This window comes from Sapajus apella, unplaced genomic scaffold, assembly GCF_009761245.1.
Source record: "Sapajus apella isolate SASKATOON/1434 unplaced genomic scaffold, GSC_monkey_1.0 scaffold31, whole genome shotgun sequence".
Lineage (NCBI taxonomy): Eukaryota > Metazoa > Chordata > Mammalia > Primates > Cebidae > Sapajus > Sapajus apella.
In genome coordinates, this window is record NW_022436971.1 from 4,535,747 (window position 1) to 4,557,942 (window position 22,196).

At 40.7% G+C, this 22,196-nt stretch overlaps 1 long non-coding RNA gene and 1 pseudogene across 1 annotated transcript; both read left to right on the top strand.

The window, feature by feature from the left end:
- Nucleotides 1-13,199: 13,199 nt before the first annotated feature.
- LOC116561896 lies at nucleotides 13,200-13,708 on the top strand. The gene is made up of 2 exons (XR_004273662.1): nucleotides 13,200-13,336; nucleotides 13,390-13,708. It is a non-coding gene; the product is annotated as an uncharacterized LOC116561896 (long non-coding RNA).
- Nucleotides 13,709-19,413: 5,705 nt separating this feature from the next.
- Nucleotides 19,414-20,217, top strand: LOC116561897 (annotated as a pseudogene).
- Nucleotides 20,218-22,196: the final 1,979 nt, after the last annotated feature.

A 22,196-nucleotide genomic window follows, 5' to 3' on the forward strand; every position in this document is an offset into this window, starting at 1 on the left:
CTTCCCTTTGGCTCTGCCCAGGCTGCCTCTTCTCCATAGGGCTTGTTTTCCTCCCTTTTCAGTGTTCATCCAAATGGTTTTCTTGAAGGAATCAGACCTAAGCAAGATGATTCTCATAATCCTAAAATGGGTGCTTTTCTGAGCTTAAGCCTCCCCAGAATTTAACTCAAATGCATCTCTCTGGGCAAAATGCAGAGCTGTTTTTTAGCAAGAATGCTTCCCATGTGGCCCTTGCATTCCCACACTATTCCCAAGACACAGCCTTCAGGTTATGACCCTTTTAAGAGATTTCCCTTCCTACGTGCAGAGCCTCTCTGGGAAGATAAGAGCCACCAAACAGGCAGCTCCACAGATAAGACAGTGGCCCTCAGAAGCCGGCTTCTGCAAGATAGGAGCCACGGTGAAAGAGTAATCAACTCTCCCTCCCAGGAGGCAGCTGTGCAGAGGTCGTGTCTAGAGTAGAAAAAATGTCATTACTGCCCATGGGAGAGTGTAATGACCCAAATTATGGCCTCACAGATGAGGCAGTGCCTGCCCCAGGGAGGCCGCTGAAGCAGGCACAGCTTATAGAGGAAGTAGGAAAGAAATGTGCCCCTGGGCAGCCTGGGGGAAATGGGACTTTGATTTCAGCTGCAGACTTCTGCTTGCACATTCTGAGGCTATGAAGTCCTCTCCTGGGAGACAGGGCTTCCTGGGCTAAAGGGAGAGAGGAACAGGGTAATACCTTCAAGTTACCCTTTAAACAAGGCCACTTGACCTGGCCAGTAACCATTCTCTTCACCAGCATCTTTAAAGAATTCTTCTTTTTTGTTTATTACAGATTTTAATCTTCTAGAATTTTTAAAGAGGATAGAATTATATTTTTTTAAAAAAACAAAAAACTGCTACTTGAAGTGATGAGGGGGGTGGAATATAATGGAAATTGAATTCACACTAGAGACAAGGCAGGCTGAGTCCCAGGCCCAGTTCCATCACTGGGCAACCTTGGGCAACTGAGTTTCCTCGCAGGGCCTCATTTTCTCCATAATGTTACTTTATGCAATGGCTCTGGGGATTAGGCATCCATTCATTCAAAACATATTTACTGAGCTCTCATTCTAGGCTGGGGCATACGCTAATATGTAAATATTAGTGATATTTATAATAATAGTAATGGGAGCTGTTATTGCAGTCATTGTAGAAGAGTCATAGGGATGGGCATAGATTTAAGTGTCAGACACAGTTCCAAGGACATTACATAATTGATCCCATGAGATGAATGTGTCTTTGCAAAGATGTGGGGATCCAGGGACCCTCTTATACTTCCAGAGGGGGTATAAGTAGGTAGAACCACTATGAATGGGCATGTGACATCATCTAGGAAATTTGGCAATGCATACACCCTATGATCCTACAATTTAGTTTCTATTTACTTGCCCCAGAGAAGCTCTTGCACAAATGAAGTAAGAAGCATATAAAAATACACTTAGCATTGCTTCAACAGAAAACACTGAAAACAAACTAATGGCCCATAAACCAAATACATTGTGTTTATAGAAGAAAATACTTCTTCAATCTATCTATCTGTCTACATAGATCTTAAAACCTAACTACAAGTGCGGCAAAAGGAAAGGTACATTATAATAGCATTTATGTAAATCTGTAAAACACACATAAATATTACCATATATGATGTTATGTGTACATAACATCATCTACATATGAAGAAAAACATACATTTATGAGTATGGAATGATAGGAAGCTAATGACAGAAATTACCTAATCATAATGGAAAAAAAATAGACATGAAAGATTAAACCAAATTAATGGACCTAATCCATTGCGAGGCACAGGTTTGGTATTCAGTAATAATGAATATTTGTCCATACAAAGATGATAAAGGAATCACTGTTGGGATTTGACAGATGCATAAGGAAGAGCTGGATATTCACCAAATAGCTGAGATGATTATCTTTGACATTGACTTCTTAGGCTTTTTCCACCTGTGCTTTGAGGGAAAAAAAGTCTTTTTGATTTTAGTTTAGTTTCAACTCTAAGGAAACGACGATCTCAGAGAGTATGATATATCATCCCAAAGAACTTTTCATTTTTTTAATGCCTCTCTAGGACTTTAATAAAGTGGCATTGCTTAGCTGTTGGTCATATTGGCAAAAAAAAAAAAATCTTATTGTTGTGTTCTGAAATGTGCCCAACGCCTGAAAGAATGTTCTCCAGGGGCAAAGCTCTCCTTTTGTTATAACATGCACGATTGTCCACAAATATGAAGTCCATTGCCAGTTTATTTCACAGGCTGGTCATGAAGGAACATTTAAATTTATGAATTCTAGTGTCATGAATTCTACAAAGACTGCAAGGAGAATACTGTTCTCGTCATTTGTCAAGTGGAATATGCTCTCAAAGATCATCTAGTTCTTTACTCAAAGTTTAGTCTGCACATCAACAGCATTGGCATTGCCTGGGAGCTTGTTAGAAATGCAGAAAATCAAATCCCACTCCAAAACAACTGAATTAGAATCTGAATGTCAACAAGATTTCCATGCAAAATCTGCAAAGCAATGATTTTGCCCAGTGGTTTCCAAACCTAGCAAAGAATGACACGAACTCTCAGCATACAGATCCTCGTGCCTCACTTTCATAAATTAATATTCTTCCATAGGTCTATAAAGAAGTCTAAGAATATCTTTCTAAATTTTTGAAATGATTTCAAATATACAAAATAGTTCCAAGACTATTAAAAGCATCGTTCCCCACTCCTGCCCATCCTCATGTTATGTACACGAGATCATCTGAGATTAAATTGCCAACATAAAGCCCCATTACTCCTGTAATACTTCATGTACATTTCCTACAGATAAGGACCTTGTCAATAACAATAGTACAACTATAATAATAAGGGAGCTAACATTGGTTTGTTAATAATTATTAAGGCATGTGACACCATTAGAGCTTGGGCAGTTGTCACTATAACGTCCTTTACAGCAAAATTGTCTAATCCAGGAACATGAGTTGCATTTATTTGTCAGGTGTCTTTAGTCTCTCTCCTTCAATCTCAAACTGCTCTTCAGTCTTTCTTTAATTTTTATGACTTTGACCATTTTTGAGGATCACAGGCCAGTTATTTTGCAGAATGTCTTTCAGGGCACGTTTGTCTCAAGTTTCCTCAGTATTAAATTCAGGTCATGCTCTTTTCCCCAGAAATATCACGTAAGAAATGAAGTGTTCTTCTTAGGTGCATATGTCTTATTGCATCTTATCAAAGAACAGATTATTTCAATGTGTCCTATGACAGGTATTATTAAACATGGTCTTTGACTATGGGGATGACTGCCAGGCTTTTCCACTATGAAGCTACTCATCTTTTCTTTATAGTCAATATGTATTTTGAGGAAACTTATCTTCAGGGGCTATCACATGCCTCAACACACTTTTACTCACTAGTTTTAGCATCCATTAATGTTTCTTGGCTGAGTTAATTAATACCATGCTATATGGTTGCTATATGGTGGCTTTCAAACTCTGTAATTCCTTCAACATTTATCAGTTGCCATTTCACTGTAAGGAAACATTTTCTCTTCTCTCCATCCATATATCTATATCAGGACAGACTCAAGAATATATTTTATTCATTGGGTTATAATCTTTTGCTATCCTTACATATTTTGTTGCTCAAATTGTCCTGGAGCTGACCAAAAGGAGCTCTTTCAAGCTGGATCCTCTGTCCTTTTGACGTGTTTCATTATTCACGAGCACATCCTTATTTTGTGGCACAAAATTATGTTCTAGCTCATCTAGTACTTTCCCTGTTCTCAGCCCTAGAATCAGGTATTTCTTCAAGGAGCTATGGTTTCTTTTAGTGAAGAATGATGTTTAGATACCAAGATATCAATGTAGGTGTGTTCATTGTCATTGAGGTATCACTGCTACCACTTCTTCTCAATGGTAAGAGATGTATGTGTGTACATGTCTACCATATATACAAATATGTATATTAATTTCTTTTTATTTTTTTGAGATGGAGTCTCCTTCTGTCATCAGGCTGGAGTGTAGTGGTGCAATCTCGGCTCATTGAAACTTGCACCACCCAGGTTCAAGCAATTCTCCTGCCTCAGCCTCTCAGGCAGCTGGGATCATAGGCATGTACCACCATGCCCAGCCAATATTTTTGTATTTTTAGTAGAGATGGGATTTCACCACGCTGACCAGGATGGTCTCGATCTCTTGACCTCACGATCTGCCCGCCTTGGCCTCCCAATGTGCTGAGATTACAGGCACAAGCCACCGCGCCCACCATGTACATTAATTTCTATACCTGCTTATATGTATCAATATGTCTATATACTGAAAACCATAAATTCATATGTCAAACTCAAATTATAATTCAACACTCCTGAGTTAATTCTAGTTTGTTTGTTTCCTTTTTATATTTCTAATTTTCTTCCCCAATAGTGAGAAGCATGGCTCCAATTATCCAACATGTGCTTACTTATTTGGAAAATCCCCTATGTAATCAATACCCTGTTACTAGTCACGGGCCTTTTTTTTTTTTTTTAAATTAATACTTGGGCTTGTTTGTCGAATACTCTGCCACCTGTACTTAGACAGAGTTCAGGTCGCTATTTTTTTCTCACTGCATTTTTGACAGTCTTGTATTACAGCACCTTGTTTACCCTGATCTCCCTTTCATGGGCCATCTCCTTCTCGAGACTATCAAGTTTTCTAAGCCTGAGCCCTAACCTTATTTTCTTTATATTCCCAGCTCCCATCACAGATTCCTGCATCTTATGCTCCTATCCCCAGCCCCGGCTGTGGAAGCTCCTCCCACCTCTCTCAGGCTTCAACACCTCACACTGGGCTGCCACAGTTGCTGCTAGGCTGTAGATACTCTTCTCATCGTCCTCCTGCACTGCCTCTGCATCATATTCCTGCCCTTGGGGAACACACTTCTCACCCAGCCAGGCTCTGACACCTACTGCCAGGCTGCACGGATGCTTTCATCACCCTGTTTGGGCTGTAACACACATGCCAGACTGCCAGCACTGCCGCAGCATTGCTTTTCACCCTGCTTGGGCTCTGACACCCCACACTGGGCTGCTGTGCCGCATTTTACTCTTCAGGTTTCCTTCTTACCCCACTCAGACTCCAACATCGGGCTGCCTCCACCTCCACCCTCATCTCCTCCTGTGCCAACACCTCTTCACTCTACCTGGTCCCTGCTATTACCATGTCAGATCATGACACCCTCTCAACCAGCATAAAGGCACACATCGCTTTGGCCTTGATTGCTTGGGCCCACCTTGAGCGCCTATTTTTTAAACAACCTTGTTTGGATGATTCTTATGAATAAGCCGAGCAGTGAACTTGCGCTGGCATGTTGAGCTCCAGTTGGTAGTTCAACCTCTTACCCACTGCCATGATTCTCTACACCATGCTTAAGGTTGCCTGTGGCTGCCTTTCACCCAAAAAGGAAGCTCACACAGTTCCATTCAGAGAAGGTCCTTTACACCTGAAGTTTTATTCCTTCTCATTTTCATCCCTATTCCTTAGTCTACTCACTTCAGACAGAGTCTAAGTAATCACATTTTTCTCTAAATCCTCTCTTTTACAGTCCTAAAATCTCTAGGCTTATAAGCATTTTCTTATGTGTCACAGTTTTTATATTCTTTGATATTTGAAAACTTTTCATTGGGAATGTTCTAGGTTGTGAATATTATTCTCAAAATGTGATTACTGTTATAGTGACCACACCGCCTTTAACTTGAAATATATACTTCTAATGATTCATCCTAGGACTCAACCAATCTTCCATTCCATATATCAAACAAAGAGCTTACATTGAGTTCGTTGTCCTCTAAAACTCTTAGGCCTTTCTCTCACAAATCTCTTTATTTTATTAAAGAGAAAATGGATCCTCACATAATTCAATGTGATTTGGTCCCAGTGTATGAATAAGATGACAGGAGAAATATATAAAGTCACTGGCTTATTTTTATCATATTCTAACATTTTGTATTTACTTACAAAAATATCAAATGTTTGTATTTCTTATGTATTTATTGAGGACATTTTTAAAACAATCAAGCTTCTCAAAGTTCCCTTTATTATAGAGGTTATTGTCACTTACTTTTGACAGAGCTACATTAAAAAGAAGAATCTCCAAATTCACTTACTTTGGACCTATGATTTAACAATAAACCACTTCATTTAAATGAATTCTTAGGCATAATCCCAACACATAAAACATATAAAAGGGGATCTGCCCTTTCTGTAACTTGTTGTAACACTATCTTAGCTTTTTCCTTGTTTCCTGTAGTATTTCCCAGGGCCTGTGCAGTATATAGAAGATTCACTGGAAGGATTATCAAGGAGCTGCAAAATATATTGAACAGTCATTTTGCCACAAATAGCTGGCCGGAAAGTGCAGCTTCCATTACTAGCCTAATAGGTGCCCTGTCTGAGTGCTGGAAAATGTATTATTAAACTCTAAACCCAGCTTCTGTCAGAATGAATTAGCCGATCCTCAATAGGAAGGTGATGACTGGAGTCACTTAGAGATGTCATAGAGACAGGCCATCCATCCAACCATCCGTCCATCTATTCATCCATCCATCAAAATTATTATAAGGAGTCAAGATCCTTAAACTGGTTATAGAACAAATATCTACATTTCTCCAAAGAATGTCATTAGCCAAGCCCATTGGTTTATTAATCTCATGAGTTTTACAGATGGTGGATACCATTACCTCCCAGGTGCTTTCCTGTCATAGGGCCAGATGAGGCTTTTGCTGGTCAGGGCTGAGTGGTGGTCTTTCCCTTTGGGTAAGAGCCAAGGTATTCCCTAGTTTCTTAGAACTGCAATCACATATGCTCTTTCTTAATCAGGCAGGGTCTCTAGTTCAAGGTAAGGCCTCCTCTGATTTTCATCACTTATTTTTTCAGTCTTAGAGACACAATTTCCTTCACCATGATTTTAAAGCTTTTGGCCGATATGCATGTCAAGTTTCTATAACAAGGGGTTGACAATGGAGGAGATAGCATTTATTAAATAACTGCTATGCATTAGTGTGTTATATGCTTGCATTGCTATAAAGAAGTACTTGAAATGGTAATTTATAAAGAAAAGAGGTTTAATTGGCTCACGGTTTTGCAGGCTTTACAAATAGCATGGTGCTGGCATCTGCTCAGCTTCTAGGAAGGCCTCATGAAGCTTACAGTCATGGTGGGAGGCTAAGTGAGAGCAAGCACGGTGCATGGCAAAAGAAGAAGCAAGAGGAAGAGAATAAAGGGGGCCGCCACAAACTTTTTTAAATGACCACATCTCGTGAGAACTCATTATCATGAAGACAATACCAAGCCATGGGAGATCCACCCTCAGGATCCAAATATCTCCCACCAGGCCCCACCCCCAGCACTGGGGATTATAATCAAAATGAGATTTGGGTGAAGACAAATACCAAAACTATATCAAGTAGATAGTGTGCTAGGTGTTTCCTACTTTGATTCATGATTTTCCCATGGTTGGTACTTTCTCACCTCTCAGACCTAGCTTCAAAGTCACCCATGACTAAATGACCTAATTAGGTCTCTTTCATTCTATTTTCTAAATTTTAATCTAGTGTATTCCAATATAATTTTACAATTATCAGCTTATTGCCTATTTCCACTAGCATATAAGTTTCCTGAAGGCAGCAGTTTTGGCTGTTAGATAAGTTACTTATTTTGTGAATTTATTCATCTATAAAAAATGTATTCCTACCATTAGGAACTCCCTCATAGAGTTATATGAAGCAGAAAACGCAGCTATAAATATCTGTTTAGTATGTCTAGTCTCTCCATAATATGGGTAGACTCTAAGTCTAGACTTGGAAAAAAAATAGTAGAAAGTATAATTTGTAGCTGTCTATTTAATCCACACTTTCAAATTCAGGTTAATGATTAACAAAGTTAACATTAATGTATTCGTTAATTCTGATTCTTTCATCTATTTTCTTAACTGGTCCTAAATTCAGACAAATAAAAAAGTCTACTAAAATATCAAGCCTGATCTCTGTCCTCTGATGTGGGCAAAGTAGTAACATAGATAACAAATGTCTGTCTTTTCATCTCTGAGAAACAGGACACCTTTCCTAAACAAGGCGCTAAAACTTCAAGACCTACTTTTGGTGAGATTGGAATTAAACATGGAGCTAAAAGGAACAGAAGAGAAACAAGGGTGACATTAAAAGTGTGACTTAATTGTAGTTTAGTTCAAATTAAGTTGTTTTTGTTTGGGGTGGGGTGAGGGGCAGTTGATGACTTCGGTGAGGAGAACCTCCTGATTCCCAGAGAGACCACAACAGCAATAGCTCTTGCCCTACTGGCTGGGGTGTAAAACAAAATTGGGAGCATGGGTTCCAGCAGCAGGGATATCTAAGGAGTTTGCTGGGTCATCACTAATGCTGTGGCCTTTTTATCTAGGATAGTGGAAGAAAAAGCAAGATGAACAAGTATTCTTGGGTCAGGACGGTGCAAGGCAGCTTCTGACTGCCAGACAGCTTGCCTTTGGTCCCAATTCTGCAGCAGCTCTTCAAAATCCTCCTACCTCCTCAAACAGGCATTGAAAAAGGAGATAGTGCAGGCAAGTTTCATAAAGAACTAACATTTGAGAAGGGCACTAGGCAGCAAGGAAACTTGTCCAGTCCAGGAAGACAGGAGTCACAAAGGATGCTCAGAAGCCATTGAGTAGACATTTTTGTTTGCAGCAGATATTTTGAATGAGGAAGAATTGGGTGATCAGTCTGACCATATATTTAGAAGCTCTCTATTTTTGTGTGTTCAGAACAGCACATTATTATTTATTACATTTCAAATAGTCAAGGTGCATTATCTTCCTAGCGCTTGCCACTCTATTTTGTCTAGGTTTGAACAAATTATGTCTACTACAGAAAGTCTTACAAAAAGAAAAAGCTGTGTTTTCAAGGAGTGTATTCAAATATTTTTAAAATGCGGAAAACACCTTTGAGTTACCCCTCAAGAAGGTGGTGTAGGTTCACTCTTAGCTAATATTTGTGAAGAACTTATGCATGATACATGTTGTAGAATTGACAGTAGTAATAGAGCAGGGTTTTATTTGATTTAACTTGCTCATTGCAAAGAGTCATGTATAGTCTTGTTAAGGTGCTATATAGCATTTTAAGTAAAATGGTGCTGCAGAGGAGACAGGACAGACTTTCCCACGTCTCCCAAAGGCAGCCTCAGCCTGCACCAGAAGAGTGTGGGCATGAGAGGAAGACTGAACAAAAGCCATGTGCAAGATGAGCCCATTTTAAGTGAAATGGCTGTGTGGAGAGTCCCATCAGTTGGTTTGCAAATGGACAAGTCATAAACCTGCCTAATGACTTGGAAACTCAAAATTGCCCCCTTTATTTGAGAAAATGTTTAATGTTGTCCTCTCCAATGGGTACCATTAACACAGACGCTCCTCACTCCTCCACATGGGTTGCCAGTTAGGCAAGGATGTTTTCAGTAAGACCAGAGGGGAAAAGAACTCTCAGCAGGGGAAAGATCTGTACAGAGAGAGGAACACTTGCTAATTTCTCCAGCCCACCCAATCCATTGAGCCAGAGAGACTGCAGGGTGTGCAAACCACAGAGAAACTAGAATTTATCTCAGCTGTGATTGCATCTTCCAACCATTTTAATCTCTCTTTCTTTTGACACTGTATAATAATACTTTCTTCAAGGAATGTTCTTTAATCTTATAATTTGAAAACAAATTCTATTTCAGCTGTCCTTCTGGTAGGCGACCTTTAATGGTTTTGCTATAGGTAAAACTGTCATTATATTCTGCCCCCCCCCACTCAGCTTCCTGGATATCAAATTGCTCAGATACTGCAGTTTTTGTCAGTGATAATATTGCCCTTTCAAAATTTCTCTGTAAGCAGGCTGAAAGGATTCATTCAGAGCAGTGGTTTCATTAACTTATTTAAATGCATTTCTCAAACAAAACAGGTTAGTTGTTTTGAAATGTCAAGGTCTGGAAGCAGATTTGAAAATATTCTACAAAATACAATTGTCCAGGCTTTCTGGGGGAGAGACAGTGGAGACTTGTCAAAGAAGCAAACTGACATGTGGCCATGGGCTGTTCCCAAAGGCCCCAGCAGTCTCGTCCAAGGAGATCAGCAGCATTCACTCTCAGCTCTGTGGCAGGATTGGGCTCCTGCTTACAAAAAGGGCTGTGTTTTAACAAAATGGTTTTGCTGTGGATGAAAGTCAGCACTAATCTTTCTGATACAAATTGCCTCTCCCTTAAGGGAGTTGTTTGCAGGCAGATTGTTTTAGCTTTGCAAAGTTACTAGGCCCATTGGATGGGAACCCAGATGGAGTGAATTCTACTTGCTCAACTGGATAAACTGGGGTCTAGGGAGCTTCAAGTTAGAGGAAACAGAGGCACTGGACCAGGCAGAGGAAGATGAAGGAGCGTGTTGAAAACCTGCATGAAATGCGAATAGGCAATTCTAAAGTATCGGCTGGAATACGTCATTTAAGAAAGGAGTAAAACATATCTTCTTCAAACACAGCTCTTATCACTCTGGATTTTCAATCACCCAGATGTTTTGGCTTTTCTCATTCCCCTGCTAAAAAAGCAATGACTCCCTATTGTCTACTGAATAATATATAATCTTCTTAGCATGACATTCAAGACCCTCCACAATCTGGCATCAGCTTGTCTTTGAAATTGTAATTCCCATTATAACGCCCACACACAACGTACATACTCAAGTGAAATTAGATACCCCTCTGTTTCCTAACGATGCCAGGCTTTTTTACCCACCCTCATGCTTTTGTGACAGCTGGAGACCCTCTCCCCTCTTCACGCTTTTGTCAACCCCCACTGATTCTTCAAAGCCTGGCACAAATGCCTGAAAACTCACCACATATTGCAAGGAAAGTCTTTACCTTCTGATTTTTCATGACACTTGGTAAGTCTAAGACCCATATCACAATGGACTGATGATACAATGATGGAGATATACATTAAGCATTCCCTCTAGAGAACGAATGAGCTCCCCACAGGCAAGACCAGTCCTTACCCACCCACCATCTCTTTACTGCAGACCTTCGCAGCCATGCAGCCAGTCTTAGTCACCTGGGAGCTTCACGTAAATAACAATTGGCTGCAAATGGTCTGAGGCTGGGGTCTAGGCATTTTTTGCTTAGTTTGATTTTAGGGTGTTTCATTTGTTTTGTTTTGATTTTTTACCATCTGAACAATTTTTAAGTGTTTAGTTCAGTAATGTTAAGCATATTCACATGGTTGTGCAACCAATCTCCAGAACATTTTCATCTTGCAAAACTAAAACTCTATATCCATTAAACAATGACCCCATTCCCCACCTCCAGCCCACCCGCCCCAGCCACCACCATTCTATTGTCTGTCTCCATGATTTTGACTAATTTAGGTATCTCATATAAGTGGACTCATATCGATAGTATTTGTCTATTTATGGCTGCCTTATTTTACTCAACATAATATCCTCAAGGTTCATCCATGTGGTAGCATGTGACAGGATTTCTTTCCTTTAGTAAGCTAAATGACATTCCATTATAGTTATATGCTACATCTTCTTTGTTCATTCATCTGTCAGTGGACATTTGGGATGGTTTCACCCCTTGTCTACTGTGAATAATGCTGCTATAAACATGGATGTGCAAATGTCTTTTCAAGATCCTGCTTTCTGTTATTTTGGCTGTATTCCCAGAAGTGGGATTACTAGATCATACAGTAATTCTATGTTTAATTTTTGGAGCAGTCATCATACTGTTTTCCACAAAAGCCCCACCATTTTATATTTCTACCAACAGTGTATAAGGGTTCTAATTTCTTCACATCCTTGCCAAAACTTATTTTCTGTTTTAGTGCTAGTTGCCGTCCTGATGGGTGTGAGTGGTGTTTCCTTGTGGTTTTTATTTGTATTTCTCTAATGATTGGTGATGTTGAGCATCTTTTCTTGCTTATTGATCATTTGTATATTATATTTGGAGAAATGTCTATTCAAGGTCTTTGTCCATATTTAGTTACGTTATTTGGGTTTTTTAATTGTTGAATTATAAGATTTCTTTATGTATTCTATATGTCAACCCTTTATCAGATTTGCAAATACGTTCTCCCAATCTGTAGTTTGCCTTTTCACTCTGTCGGTTGTGTCATTTGATGCACAGAAGTTTTTAGCTTTGATGTATTGCCTGTGTTTTTGATGTCATATCCAAAAATTCATTGCCATACTCATTGCCATTAAGCTTTTCCCCTATGTTTTCTTCTAGGAGATTTATAGTTTTTGGTCTCATGTTTAAGTCTTTAATCCAGTTTGAGTTAATTTTTGTATATAAGATAAGAACGTTATTCTTTTGCATGTGGATATCAAGTTTCCCAACACCATTTGTTGAAAAAGCTCTTTTGCCCTTGAATGATCTTGGCACTTTTGGCAAAGATTATTTGATCATATAAACCAGGATTTATTTATGGACTCTCTATTCTATTCCATTGGTCTATGGGTCTATGTCTATCTTTAATCCAGCACCATACTGAGTTTTTGATTACTGTACCTTTGTAATAAGTTTTAAAGTTAAAGAGTGTGACCCCTCTAGCTTTGTTCATTTTAAATATTTTTGTTGTCTATTCAGGATCTTTTGAATCCATATTTATTTTAAGATAAATTTTTCTATTTCTGAAGAAAATGCCACTGGAATTTTAATGGGGAATTATGTTGAATCTATAGGTTGCTTTAAGTGGGTAAGGTATTTATTAGAAGCTCCCCAGGAGATTCCAATGCATAATCTCCACTGAAAGCCATTGATATGGTTTGGCTGTGTCCCCACCCAAATCTCAATTTGAATTGCATCTCCCAGAATTCACATGTGTTGTGGGAGGGACCTGGGGGAGGTAATTGAGTCATGGGGGGCAGCCTTTCCCAGGCTATTACCGTGATAGTGAATAAGTCTTGTGAGATCTAATGGGTTTATCAGGGGTTTCTGCTTTTGCTTCTTCCTCATTTTTCTCTTGCCACCAGCATATAAGAAGTGCCTTTCACCTCCCACCATGATTCTGAGGCCTCCCCAGCCATGTGGAACTGTAAGTCCAATTAAACCTTAGTTCATACCCAGTTTCAGGTATGTCTTTATCAGCAGTATGAAAATGAACTAATACAATAAATTGGTACCAGTAGAGTAGGACATTGGTGAAAAGATACCTGAAAATGTGGAAGTGACTTTGGAACTGGGTAACAGGCAGAGGTTGGAACAGTTTGGAGGGCTCAGAAACAGACAAGAAAATGTGGGAAATTCTGGAACCTCCTAGAGAGTTGGACGGCTCAGAAGACAGGAAAAGGTAGAAGAGTTTGGAACTTCCTAGAGACTGTTGAATGGCATTGACAAAAATGTTGATTGTGATATGAACAATAAGATCCAGACTGAGGTGGTCTTAGATGGAGATGAGGAACTTGTTGATGAGGAACTTGTTGGAAACTGGAGCAAAGGTAACTCTTATTATGTTTTAGCAAAGATACTGGTGACATTTTGTCCCTGCCCGAAAGATTTGTGGAACTTTGAACTTGAGAGAGATGATTTAGGGTATCTGGTGGACGAAATATCTAAGCAGCAAATCATTCAAAAGGTGACTTCAGTGCTGTTAAAAACATTCCATTTTAAAAGGGAAACAAAGCATAAAAGTTCAGAAAATTTTTAGCCTGATGATGCAACAGAAAAGAAAAACCCATTTTTTGAGGAGAAATTCAAGCCAGCTGCAGATTTGTGTAAGTAGCAAGGATCATAATGTTAACCCCCCAAGACCATTGAGAAAACAGTTCCAGGGTATGTCAGAGACCTTCACAGCAGCCCCTCTCATCACAGGCCTGGAGGCCCAGGAGGAAAAAGTGGTTTGTGGGCTGGTCCCAGGGTCCCTGTGCTGTATGCAGCTTAGGGACTTGATGCCCTGTGTCCCACCTGCTCCAACCATGGCTGAAAGGGGCCAAAGCTCAGGCTGTGGCTTTAAAGGATGGAAGCCCCAAGCCTTGGCAGCTTCCACAGGTTGTTGAGCCTGCCAGTGCACAGAAATGAAGAATTGGGGTTTGTGAGCCTCCACCTACATTTCAGAAGATGTTATGTAAATGCCTGGATATGCAGGCAAAAGTTTGCTGCAGGGGTGGGGCCCTCATGGAGAGCCTCTGCTAGGGCAGTGCAGAAGAGAAATGTGGGATCAGAGCCACCACACAGAGTCCCTACTGAGGCACTGCCTAGTGGAGCTGTGAGAAGAGCTACCATCGTCCAGACCCCAGAATGGTAGATCCACCAACAGCTTGCTCCATGTGCCTAGAAAAGCTGCAGACACTCAATGCCAGCCCATGAAAGCTTCCAGGAGGGAGGCTGTACCCTGCAAAGCCATAGAGGTGGAGCTGCCCAAGACTATGGGAACCCACTTCTTGCATCAGTGTGACTTAGATGTGAGACCTAAGTCAAAGGAGATAATTTTGAAGCTTTAAAATTTGACTGCCCTGCTGGATTTTAAACTTGTATGAGCCCTGTAACCCCTTTGTTTTGGCCAATGTCTCCCATTTGGAACAGCTGCATTTACCCAATACTATACTCCCATTGTATCTAGGAAGCAACTAGCTTTCTTTAGATTTTACAGGCTTATAGGTGGAAGGGACTTGCCTCGTCTCAGATGAGACTTTAGACTGTGGACTTTTGGGTTAATGCTGAAATGAGTTAAGACTTTCGGGGACTGTTGGGAAGACATGATTTGTTTTGAAATGTGAGGACATGAGATTTGTATGGGCCAGGAATGGAATGATATGGTTTGGCTGTGTCCCTACCCAAATCTCAACTTGAATTGTATATTCCAGAATTCTCATATGTTGTGGGAGGGACCCAGAGGGAGGTAATTGAATCCTGGGGGCCCGTCATTCCCATGCCATTCCCATGACAGTGAATAAGTCTCAGGAGATCTAATGGGTTTATCAGGGGTTTCTGCTTTTGCTTCTTCCTTATTTTTCTCTTGCTGCCACTGTATAATAAGTGCCTTTCTGAGGTCTCCCAAGCCATGTGGGATTGTAAGTCCAATTAAAACTCTTTTTGTTCCCAGCTTTGGGTATGTCTTCGTCAGCAGCATGAAAATGAATTAAAAGAGCCACCACTGTCTCTCTACAGTGTCTGACACAATGCCTTGAGAATGGTCATTAAATGAGAACTTGTTTAAATCGATCAGTTACTAGCATACATTTTGTAACTACTTTGGTTCATAAAGCAATACAACATTGTAAAATTAGATTTAAAAGGTAAATCGCAAACAAACACAAAAGGCCAGCAAATGAGCCGATGATCAAAAACAGCCAGGCATTGTAAAATGATGAGCCCTGAAAGTGGACCACATCTGTAACTAAGCCTCCTTCCCAAAAGAACATCCCTCACTGCAAGAAGAAAGCATGTGGGTCCAGTGAAATGAGCAAAGGGGAAGAGAGACGCTAGGTCAGAACCCAGCCTGATCATGGCCAGCTAATTCTGAACTCTCCCAGAGATTCTCGTGAACCAGACACTGGTAGAAGTGGAAGTGTCTTGTTAACCACATACAACTGGGATATTCAACCCAATATCCCCATGGATGGAATTTTCCAGATCTCTAACCTCCTACTCTACTCCCCAGGAAAAAATATGCAGCCATTCACAGTTCTGGTTTAAAAATCAATATTTTCTCTTTCTGTCTTACCAGACTGCACTTCCTCCTAGCTCACCATGCTTTCCTGCAGCTTGAAGTGATGTAAACGTTCTTTGCAGGCCTCCTTCCTTCTTGGAAGTCAGCATCCATAGAACCACAGGCAGGGAAGTGGGTGGTAGAGAGAGTGTTGCCCATGACTTCCCAGAGGAAAAATAGAGTGTGTACATATGACTATGAAAGCACTCAAAACCTCTTATAAATTGTGAAACATTCTTTTACTTCAAATGTTTACTTCTTTTATTTTTTACTTACAAAAGATTCATTTTTCACAAAAATAAAAACGAAGAGCCTACTGCTATTGTACTTAAATGTCCTGGCTTTCCACCTGTATTGACTGGGAGGGGTCCTGGAGGCTCCTGGGCTTCACATCCCTCCGGGAATACAGCTCCCTCCAAGCTGCCTTGATGGAGCAGAGCTTGCAGTTCTCAGCTGCAAGTGAGGGAGCTCTCCAGGCAAGACCAGAACCATGATGCTTAGCAATTTGATTGTCTTAAAAGAAACCCTCTTGAAAAATAGATCAGGCTCTCTTCTAAAAAGGGTATTAAGCCTTGGCTCAGAGATAAGAAAGAGACAAAGAAGGTACCTTTCTTTGGAAGTGCCCCAGCTGGGTCTTCAGCCGTCGGGAGCTTTTCTTCCGAAGATAGTGTTGAGGGAATTTTAGGAGACTAGAAGAGATAATGCTCCCTGGGCAGGAGCCATTCAGTCGCCCCAACCACAGAGCTGCAGCTTCTTCATATTAGAATGGTAACTCTGACAGTCGGCTATGTCCTGGTTGCTGTTGTAACCCTGGTCCTCATGACCTGGGCAGAAACAGGATGGAGTGTACATGGGCGAGTGTGACATAAATGCCCATAGAAGGAAAGTAGAAAGAGGGTGGGAGGGAGAAGAAGAAGAAAGGAAAGAGAAGGAGGAAGGGGAAAGAAAGAAGAAGAGGCAAGGATGAGAAGGAGAGGTATCACTGGGGCACTGCCTCTGGCACATGCAGGCTCATCTTTGGAGGGTTTGAGTTTGCTGTGGGGCGAGAGAATTCAACTGCAAGCAGGGCTGGAAAGAGAGAGTGTTCCACATATTTCTTCCTTCTGAAATATTGATAATTTTCACAAATTGCACTCCAGGCTAAATAATCAAAATCAGTGGGTGAAACCCTGAAAAACATCTCTCTCCTCTCATGCACATGAGGGAATCTGTTCTCCTTACTTACCTCCTTATCTGCTCATCCTCCATATGCAGCTCAGACTATATCTTCTCATGACAGCCCTCACTAACTACCCTGCGTTAGGCAGTGATTCCACCCGCCTCCTTCTCTGAACTTCTAGAGTATTATCAACTGTAAAATTCAGTCAGCAATGAATGAGTCATGTACTACATAGAGCTATCTATGTCATTGTTCTTGCAGAGAGCTATTAAATATAGGATGAACATATGTTCAGATTTAGCCCAGACAGTACTTGTTTATACAGGTTAGTCCAGATTAATAATTATCACCCCCTTTTACTCTCACAAGGGTCTCAGCTAGGGAAGATAAATAACACGGTCAGCCTATTTACATGTTAAATTCTGTATCATTCTAGACTCCCTAATGAGAGTCTAAAAGCTCTTTGGGGATCTCTGTCATCCTCCACACCAGTCTGGTTCCTTATACTCTGTGCCCAATAATGTTTTTATTGTGAGCATGAATCACCCTTTTTGTTTTAGAAGATGGAAAATGAACAAGTCCTAAAAGCTTGTGAACATGCTGAATATAAAGAGGGAAGTTTTCATCTTAACTTAGGCCCTTGTTGTTTTCATTGTTTAAGATTTAAAACATATCACATTCCACAACTGAAGACAAGGGCAATTCCCAGACTTACATCTGACGTTTAAAGATAATGGTGAAGGAGAAAGTGCCAGTTCAAAGGCAGACAGGGGGTTCTGCCTGTCCGGATGCCTGCAGGCTCCTCACCTTCTAGCACGTTCAGGCTGCCTATGCTGGTCACCTTGGGTTACTCAAAAATTTATTTATTTAATTTCATTCTTAGAGTAATGTAAGTGTGCTAGCAAATAAAATGAGAATTTAAATGACAAACATTCTGACAACAACAATCTAGAAAATGAAATCTCTTCTTCCTTATTGAAACATTATGTTCTCGAGGGGAAAGTGAAAAATCACCTCTTTTTGTACATCTCTGCCTTCATTTTCTTCTATTGGGAGAAATAGGGAGATGGTCCTATTATCCCCCATCTATTCATCTACTCACGGATCCATATTTATTATGCACCTGTCATGTGCAAGACATGGAGCTCTGTGTCTGAAGAGTGATAAACAGACACAGCCCCTGCCTTCAAGTAGCTCATAGTCTAAGACGCAAAAGAGATACCAAATGCTAGTGCAAACAGTTATGTAATTAATGTCTGGGTATTAAGGATTATTTCAGCAAGAGCTTAACAGAAATTCTTAACCTACACTGAAGAGTCAGAAAGGACCTCACTAAACAAGAGACATTTAGGCTGAGACCCAAAAGGTACATAGAAATTTGGGTAGGAGAAGAAAAGAGGAAGAAATTTCCAGGCAGAAGTAGCAACTGGCACAAAAAGCCCTGAGGTGGGAGTGACTTGGTAACTTTGAAAAGGAAATACATGCCAGGCTTGCTGAACAAGGTGGGTGAGACACAGAAAAGGGGAAGACTTCACCAGGACTGATTGGCCCCTTGTTCCAAAGTTTGGTTTCTTTCTTTTCTCTTTGATCAATTACCCGTATCAGTTACCAAGGTCAGCAACTAAGCAAGTAGCTGAGTAGACATCAAAATCACTGCCAGGTCTTAGGGAACTTCAGTGTGGCTTACATCATTTTGGGAAACAATGACAAGAAGTATGCTTAGTAGAACCCTGTGCCCTGTGCCCTGGCAATAACATTTTCGAAAGACAGGCACACCTAATCACCATCACTTCTAAACAAATTGCTCCACTTCTAAGTACTCCTCATTTCTCCAGGTCATGTTCTACTCTTCTCCAGGAATAACCAACACATCAGTTATGAACCTTTGTGAATGCCAGCCTGGATGTGGCTGTGGCTTGCTATGCTAAAGTCTACCAAAATTAAAATGGAAAAGCCACAGTTTCCATCCTTAAAAAGCTTCAAATGAGCAAGGGAAATATTAAAAATAGAGTTCTGGTATGGTAGATAGAAAATGGACTTTGGAGTCAGAGGCTTGGGTTGAAAAGCTGGCTCTATCACTTGTGAATTTTGTGACCTTACACAATTTTATTAACTTCCCTGAGCCTCATTTATTAATTTGAAAAATGAAGATAATAACCACCTGCCTCCTAGAATTGTTGGGAAGATTGAATGAAGTAATATTTTCAGATACTGTGTGTGTGTGAATGTGTGTACAGAGAGTAATATTTTCAGATACTTTGGGAAGGTGAGGAGGGTGGATCACCTGAGTTCAGGAGATGGAGACCATCCTGGCCAACATGATGAAATCCTGTCTCTACTAAAATTTCAAAAAAATAGCCAGGTGTGGTAGCAGGTGCCTATAATCCCAGCTACTTGGGAAGCTGAGGCAAAAGAATCGCTTGAACCCATGAGGTGGAGGTTGCAGTGACCCGAGATCACGCCACTGCACTCCAACCTGGGCAACAAGAGCAAAACTCCGTCTAAAAAATAAATAAAAAATAGTCTTTTCTGTGGTGCCTCAGAGGCGTTCAGCTGCTTCAAGATGAGGCTGAACATCTCCTTCCCACTCCCTGGCTGCCAGAAACTCACTGAAGTAGATGACGAACGCACGCTTCGTACTTTTTATGAGAAGCCTACGGCCACGGAAGTTGCTGCTGACGCTCTGGGTGAATAATGGAAGGGTTAAGTGGTCTGAATCAGTGGTGGGAACAACAAACAAGGTTTCCCCATGAAGCAGATGTCTTGACACATGGCTGTGTCCGCCTGCTACTGAGTAAGGGGCATTCCTGTTACAGACCAAGGAGAACTGGAGGAAGAAAGAGAAAATCAGTTAGTGGTTGCACTGTGGATGCCAATCTGAGCGTTCTCAACTTGGTCATTGTAAAAAAAGGAGAGAAAGATATTCCTGGACTGGCTGATAACGTGTTGCCTCATCGCCTGGGTCCCAAAAGAGCTAGCAGAATCCGCAAACGTTTCAATCTCTCTAAAGAAGATGATGTCTGCCAGTATGTTGTAAGAAAGCCCTTAAACAAAGAAGGTAGGAAACCTAGCACCAAAGCAACCAAGATTCAGCGTCTTGTTACTCCATGTGTCCTGCAGCATGAACGGTGGCGTATCGCTCTAAAGAAGCAGCAGTACTAAGAAAAATAAGGAAGAGTCTACAGAATATGCTAAACTTCTGGTCAAGAGAATGAAGGAGGCTAAAGGAACAAACTGCAAAGAGACACAGACTTTACTTTCCGCGAGCTTCTACTTCTAAGTCTGAATCTAGTCAGATATAAGATTTTTTGAGTAACAAATAAATAAGATCAGACTCTCAAAATAAAACATAAATATTTTCAGATACTCTGTGTGTGTGTGTGTGTGTGTGTGTGTGTGTGTGTGAATGTGTGTACTCACTTCCAAGCAAGAAGAGAAATGGAGAAAAAAATATCAACAGAGACTGTTCCCTTCCCTTAAATTTATAGACTGAGGGGAACAGAGACACATAAACAGACATTGTAATCACCATGTAAAATGTAAGTTCAACAATGCACAAAGAGACGATGAGTAAAGGAAGGAGAGACAGAGGTGACTGGAGGAAGGGGCAGATTCAGGAGCCATCTCAGGCACATTCAATTATACGGATTTGAAAAAAATGAGATAAAATACTAACACGGTTTTGTTTCATACGGACAATTTGAAATCATGTGAAGCCCTGAATGCAAAATGCATTGACATGGTTCTTTACTAAACTAGTAGGTCATATGAATGAAGCTTTGTTCATACTCTAACCAGACGGCAATGACATGTTGGCTGGCAAACAAACATGCCTGCCTTCTAGAGGTTTAGTCTTAACTTATGCAAGTTTTCAGCTATGCATGGTCTTTATGTACCATGTCCTTGCAAGAAGTACAAGTTGTCTTGCATTTGGGTGTAGGTGGGGAGAACTAGTAAGACTTAGTAAACAAATAATGGGCAAAGAAAATGCTTTAAGGATGAAGGAAGAGTGAAGGCTTTTAGTTCCCTAGCTTCTGTGGCTTGTTACCTGGCAAAACCATTTAATAAAATATCTTTAACCTGAAAAAACAAGTTCCTCATTGAAAAGTGTGCAAAGATGTGTTGGACAATTGTGTGTCAGGAATATTATAAATGAGATTCATGAGTCTCATCAGCCATTGGGCAAGAGGAAAACGAAGGCTCCCTCCAAACCAGAGACTTCAAGATGAGGAGGTCTTCCCTGTACTTCTGCTCAATTTCCATAATCCTCATTGTGAATACCTTTCCTTTGGAAATGCCTGTATTGGCGAGTTTAGGACTCTCAGCTCTGCCTCCTTGTGGATGATGAGCTCCTAAGGCTGCTGGTGTTAGTAATACTAATAAGACTATTACCTTAGGAGATAATAGTCTTAGCCCTGTCTTACAGATAAAGAAACTGAAAGGCAAAAAGATCAACTAACTTGTCCAAAATCACACATGTGAACCATGAATGAAACTCAGGAAGGCTGAGTCCATGCTCCTACTCACCTTATTAACCCACCAGCCCCAGAGGAGAGATGGCTCTTGGCTTCCTAGCTCTGCAGGCATAGCATATGGTGAGAGTGGGGGTTCTTTGAAACACAGGACCCTGGAATGTCTTTTTCCAGAATCATCTTCTTTCCTGTGACAAGTGACCCTGCTACCATCTTAGGACTGTGGCTCCAGCAAAACTTGGAAGGGGCAGGCAAGCCCTTTAAAACCTCTGCTCCACTGAACTTTTGCTTTCGTGCTACTGGTCTGTTAATCTCCTGGGACCCAGGGTCAGAAACTGCCAATTTCTGCAGCCACACCATTCCAGATTTTCTCTTATTCATATGACGAGGCTAGTTCTGACAACCTCCGGACTAAGAACATGTTACCTTCGTTTTTTGCATTCAGCGGGAACTAACTTAGAGAAAGAACAATAAAATAAAAAGTAACTTTTAAACTCATGTATCCACTGTCTAATGTCATTATAATGATGATGACCAACTATTTAGAAAGACCAGGTGGGTCTAATGTCTATTGTATCTGTTAATAGCAGCTAGACATCTGTGCTAGGCACTCTCCCTGGTGTAATATGTGTGGAAGAAGGTATTACTTAGAAAATCCAACTCTCCTTGGCTTAAGTAAAAGTAGAGGTGAACTATTAAAATGCTGCTGGGTAATCTTAAAAAGCACAGAAACTGGAATATGGCTAGATCTCAGGAATAAATGGAACAAGATATAACTTGGGATTCATTTCCCAGCTCACATTCCCACTCCTCTCTGTACATCCACTACACATCCCTTCCTCAC